The sequence below is a fragment of the Haemaphysalis longicornis genome, unplaced genomic scaffold (assembly GCF_048455015.1).
Source record: "Haemaphysalis longicornis isolate Haplotype H1 unplaced genomic scaffold, Haemaphysalis longicornis Haplotype H1 scaffold_11, whole genome shotgun sequence".
NCBI classification, from domain to species: Eukaryota; Metazoa; Arthropoda; class Arachnida; order Ixodida; family Ixodidae; genus Haemaphysalis; species Haemaphysalis longicornis.
The window spans coordinates 107,429,503-107,435,868 of record NW_027526214.1 but is presented as its reverse complement, the minus strand read 5'-3'; positions in this window follow the sequence as shown (position 1 = coordinate 107,435,868).

The window sequence follows — 6,366 nt, the reverse complement described above, 5'->3', positions numbered from 1 at the left end:
TCGAAGCGCAACGTTTTAGCATGCCTAACGCAAACTGAGACTGAAACCAAAAATAAATAATGATTACCAGTTGACAACTTTACGTTCCTACCATTCGTTGTTTGGTATTGTAGTCAACTGAAGTATTTAGTTTCTCTTTCTCGCACCACCAAATTCGTATCCTTTTGTGTTCAATTTCTTCTTCAGATCAGTCAAAAACTATCAACGCTGTCTTTGTAGTAAAAACACGACAACAAAAGGCAAGGAAATGTAGCACTGCTATATTTCTGCTGGCTGCGCGAGCAGACTGCAAGCCTACCAAACGAAACGCTGTTCTTATCAACATGCATGCACTAAGAAACGACTTTACATTTCCTTTGCTGCAACTCTAAAGGAGCTGTGAAGCTGAAGAAGTGCTCCACGGTTGGACAGCGAAGAGCCAATCTTAATATGCGTAAACTTTTCGCATTTGATATTCAGTTAGGCAGCATAGAGCAAAGAGCATGGCAAAGAGCAATAAAGAAATCGCGAACCATTTTTACATAGTATACTTAAAACAATCAGCATAAAGAAGAAAGGTGACAATAGCCGAGGATAGCCAATTATGTCAACGCGGCACGCCTTAGTATAACTTCATCGTTATACAAAATAAAAATTGTTCCTCATTGAACCCAGCACAACCTAAAGAGATAATTGTGCGAAGGTGTTTACAACGCATTTTTTGTATTATTCCAAAGTATTCAAAATAACTGTATTTCTGAGCGTACCTTCGTTCCGATCGCTGCTGTAGAACGTCTCTTCAATCATATCACCCAGAATGATGATGTCATCCGCACCATCTTCTTCAACGTGTTCGGGCTGTACCGTGTACATACTAGGCCTCCTAGTACATTCACACTTCTAGGGTAGTCTAGATGCTTCGTTGGAAAAGATAGAATAAATTGCGTCTGTCTTCTAGTGCCTTTGCCTTGAACTGGTATAGTGGCTTCTTGCTGCTGTCATCTGCTCCTGTCCAGTGCTTCGTGCTCCTGCACTTGCACCCCTGAGGTTCCAATCAAGACTACGTATGCTGATACAAACAATGGCGATGCAGCGAGAAAGGACATCACAGTCCCGCGTTCTGACATTGTCGGCATAAATTCTGAGAAGCCGAAACAGTGAACCTCACCTCTTCAAATCCGTTGTGACGACGATGCCAATGACTTGCCTGGGACGTACAGCAGTAAAATTCAGTTTAACAAGTCGAAGGGTTGTCTCAATCTGCAAAATGTCTTCTCTCTAGCTCACACGGCTAAGACATGGTTCCTCAACCCAAAAGAGAACATTCATGACTTGGCCACCTTGAGCACCTAACTAGGCCAGATTTGTGGAACCAATTTGGCTCGGTTGGCTAGCATCACAGAGCAGCTGGACTCTTTCGTCCAACGTGAAGAAAAAAATTTATGCCTCTTTAGGGATTCTATCGCTATCTTGTGCAGGGCAGGCAAAAACATGCCACTGGCTGAATAGATCCGTTTGAAACTGATGTAGATGGCTCCATTCCCGTTTAACGTCCATGCCCTTCAGAATCATATGAGCATCGTCTATCGGCGAACCGCCTTCCTTTGTTTGGAACAGTTGCAGTATTCTTTCCTCCAACCCCACCCTTGGTCTAATCGCCTTGATTAAGATACTGAATTATGTAGACAAAACATGACCCGGAAGCTTGAATACTGTAACTATTCGTGCTCGCCAAGTAATAACTGTCCTTGTAACACATCTAACAAGCGCAATTTCACCACAGAACAGGTCTGTTACCCAAATTCACCACAGAAATAGGTCTGGTCCGCACGTTTACTCCAACTAACTTATATTTGGACAATGTAATACCCGGAGCACACGAGTAAGAAAAACACAGGAATAATGCTGGACGTCAGCTGTATTGTGTTTTTTTTACTCGTCTGGTTCTTCTGTTGCGCTAGTAAAATGTACCCATTACCGCCTAACGGACTAGCCCAACTTTCTATATTCATGCCTTACTTAGTTACGGTATAATCAATGTGCTGATCCTGCAAAATATTTATGTGGTAATGGTCTACGTAGCAAACACAAGGCAGTATTCTATTCCCAACTCTTCCAGTTTTCGACGAACATAAGCGGCAACTTACTGTACAAAAACGGATACTATTCATCTATAGAGGCGTCACCACTGCAAAGTTTAAACTTGCGAATACCAAATTAGTCAAGACAATGTCGACGCCATGCTTTAGTTGTATATCATTCACCCTACGAAAATGACCCGGACCTCGCAAGTTTTTGGTATAAAAAAGTCTCACCATGTAATTTTAGGTACTATGAAGCACTTAACCAAATAACTACTGAAGGTGTTTACTCAATGCCCAAACTGATATCGATCTGTGGTAAAGATATTGCTAATCCTTTTGAGTGAGCCTAAAAACAAAACACAACATTGCTGTTATATATTAGCCCTGCTAATATAGCGTGATCTTATTCGTAGGGTTCAATGCTCCAGTCGCTTTTGCGCGCATGATTTACACCATCGTGTGCGGCTTGAAATACAAGATTTTTCTGTACCTTGAGTTCCTTATCACCGAGCTCTCCTGTCGCCAGCCAGCAGCGACTACGTTGTCTCACCAACTCTAATGTACTTTTCACACGCAATGCCACTTTCCCCCACACTATGGTAACTACTGTTGACAACAACACCTATCTCTCTCTCCTCAACTTCGGTTCCTCTTCTCAAGGTCTCCCAAAAAGAATTGCATTTTCAAAACTGTGCCCTTTGGAAGCGCATGACGCAACTACAGCCACGAAGACCGTGCCTCCTTGTGTGAGTACCACCGTGCAGTCGTCACTCCCAGCGCTTGAAATCACAGTGACCCTATTTTTAGCAGGTGGACGCCAACGCTCCTGTATGTATTGACGTCCTATGAAGACTTTTTTTTAAATTGATGGAGCTGCTCACGGATATCAACAAAACAAAATACGCTGTAACGCAGTACATAAACAAAGGTGATACTGCGCCTTTGCGCAAACTGCCGTATCGCGTATGTTATGCATTATGCCTTGTGTTCTAATAATGAGTCGACAAAATGCTCAGCTAGGAAATCGGTGAATGTCTTCGGATCTTCGGGAGTGTGCCGTCGCTTTAGTTACGCAAAAAGACGGAACGTGGCATTTCTGCGGGGATTACAGACATTTAAACAAGATCATGAGAAAAGATAGCTGCCCGCTTCCACGAATTGACGATGCTCTTGACTTCCTCTATAGTTCCAGGTACTTTTCGCCTACCGACCTGAGGTATGGATACTACAAAATAGCCTTTGATGGGAAGGACGCCCAAGACACTGCATTCGTGACCACCTGATGGCTTCTATCAAATCCCGCTTATGTCATTTACTGTGTACAATGCTCCTCCCACATTCAAGAGTGATGAAATTTTTTCCGTGGTTTCAAGTGAACCACGTGCTTAGGCATCCTTGACTCACCGACATTGGAGACGCATCTGGAGCGCCTGTTGGGTATGCTCAAAAAAATTTGACCATCTTGTCTCCAGCTCATACAAGGAAAGGTCGCCTTGGCAGCCGCGGGATAACAATTCTTGGCCATCTTGTTGACGGCTCGGGAGTTTGGCATGACCGCGAAAATGTTTGAGCCCTAACCAAATACCGAACGCCAAGCTCGACTCCAGATGCTCGCAGCTTTACAAAACCTTCCACCTATTTCCGCTGTATTATTGAAACTTTTGCCCACGGAGCTCATATTCGCCGATACCTTTCAAAGGGCGGTGCAACGTTTACGTAGGGTCCCCATTAAGCTCAAGCTTTCACTACTCTGACTTCCCTCCTAACCTCATTGCCAATTTTAGGCAACTCCTGCGCTTCTACCGCTGCAGTCACCCGTGCGTGGACCTCATGAACAGCTGGTGGCAGAGATACTGCAATAAGGTACGCATTTCGGCTGGTTGTTTCATGATTACGAGTGAAAAAAAAACAGCGCTAAAAAGACAGGACAAGAAAGGACACAGGACCACGGCACGGACTAACAACCAAATGTGTTTTTTTTCTTCAGTCAGCATATATATTTCACCACTATCACAAAGCAATGACAAACAAATTGATTGGAATACTCAGCCTGCGCAGAGGCTAAGCGGCGATCAATCAGACATGAATTTTATCTCTTTTGGAAGGAGGGTAATCGAGGGGAGGCTAACACATGCCTCGCCACTGTTGTGGATGTGATAGGCTTCTGAAATGAGACGCGCGCATTCATCATGGTATTTTGACAAGAAAGTTGTATCTTCAAAAGTTGGGTGGCACTTGCATTTCCCACAATTCTTACAATAAATGGCTAACTGACTATCAGCAGCTTGTTTTTTAACCTTATTCGAATGTTCCCACAAGCGGTCATTCGCGCACCGCCCCGTTTGACCGATATAATAATTCCCGCAAGAAAGAGGAATTTTTTAAACAACACCTTGGCGACATTCAACAAACTTCTGCTTATGTTTCTTAGTAAATCCTCTTGTTTTCCTCCTTCCCTCTCGATTCACTTTCTGGCACCTACTACCGAGCTTGTTTTGGGCAGAAAACAATAGCTTCACGCCTGCCCTGCCGAACACTTTGTTGAGATTGTGCGCAACCTTGTGCACATACGGGATGACGGCTATTTTTTGCTGCTAGTTTATCTCCGATCGGATGGCAACTGAGCGTTTTTTTAAGGCCTGCTAAGAGGCTTTCAGCAATGTTAGCCAAAAGCGTTGCTGGAAAACCTGCAAGCTTCAGGCGTGCTACTTGCGACAGAAAACTTTAATCAACTTGGGGGCCACGAGACCTACTTAGCGCCGCCTTCATGCACGCTGTTGCAATGCCGCGTTTTACAATATTCGAGTGGGCGGACGGAAAAGGAAGAAGGCTCTTTTGAGACCTTGGCGCATAACGCCAACAGACATGGCTATCTGAGAAAGCGAGCTCCAAGTCTAATAAGCGTAGTTTGTTATCTGAAGGGTGCTCAGTCGTCAGCTCAAAACAGCTTAATTCTATGAAAAACACGTCAAAGACAGCCTCAGCAGCAGGCTGCTCGTCAGAAGGGTTAGTGCTGTAAAATAATAAAACGTCATCCACATATCCCGTCACTTTAACCGCGCTCGTCTGACTTAGCTTGCTCTCAAGCTTACGGTCGTAGCTGGCTAATAAAATGTCACCAAGAACAGGGGCGATGCAAGATCCTATGCACACACCTTTCCGCTGTATAAAAAGCTTATCATCCAAGCAGATGAAGGTGGATTGCATATAGAACTTTACAAATTCTAAACACCTGTCTACAGTGGTTGTACATGCGTTCTGAAACTTAATAGCCCCGTATCTGTCAATGCAATTGCTCACTTCGGTACATACTTCTTCCTGAGGCAGCGAATAATATAAGTCCTTAATGTCCACGGAAAACGCACTCACACCCACTGGACACTCCTCCCGGAGATAGTCAGAGACAGTACCTGTCGTCCTAATGAGGTAGGGGTCGTCGACTTTAAGAAGACACAAGCATCTTTGCAGAAACCTACCAAGTTCTCGCTGCCGGGTTCCACGCTCAGAAACAATGGCTCGGAATGGGCATAGTTCGGGCATGTCAAAATACCATGATGAATGCGCGCGTCTCATTTCAGAAGCCTATCACATTCACAACAGTGGCGAGGTATGTGTTAGCCTCCCCTAGATTTCCCTCCTTCCGAAAGAGATAAAAGTCATGTCTGATTGATCGCCTCTTAGCCTCTGCGCAGGCCGAGTATTCCAATCAATTTGTTTGTCATTGCTTTACGATAGTGGTGAAGTATATATGCTGACTGAAGAAATAAAACACATTTGGTTGTTAGTCAGCGCCGTGGTCCTGTGTCCTTTCTTGTCCTGTCTTTTTAGCGCTGTTTTTTCACTTATAAGACTACTGTACTACCGTGCCACCCAAGCGGGTGGCACGTGGCACCACTGTGGCAGTGCCGTGCCACCCAAGCAGTGGCTCCCCGTCAGTCCGGCGTTGTCGGACGAAACTGCGGACGCTGCCGCCCGCTTGGACCACCAAAAAATGGCGACATTGTCCATTCTGTCATCCAGGACGGCCGCCGCTAGGACTCTCCGCAAACGTCCTTGGGAGACCACGCTATACAAGTGGAGTGCCAAAGAGTTAAGAAGCGCTTTTATACATTCCCTGGACCGGCATCTTCATCCCCCCTCCTTTCCGTCAGGCTTCCCACGATCTTACGCAAGCAATCTTTGTCGTCTTCGGCTTGGAGTCGCATTTAATTAATTAAACCCAGTAAGGGGTGCGAAGTCTGCGATACAACAGATACTATAAAACCTGTACTATGCGAGTGTCCACGGTTTTTATCATAAAGAA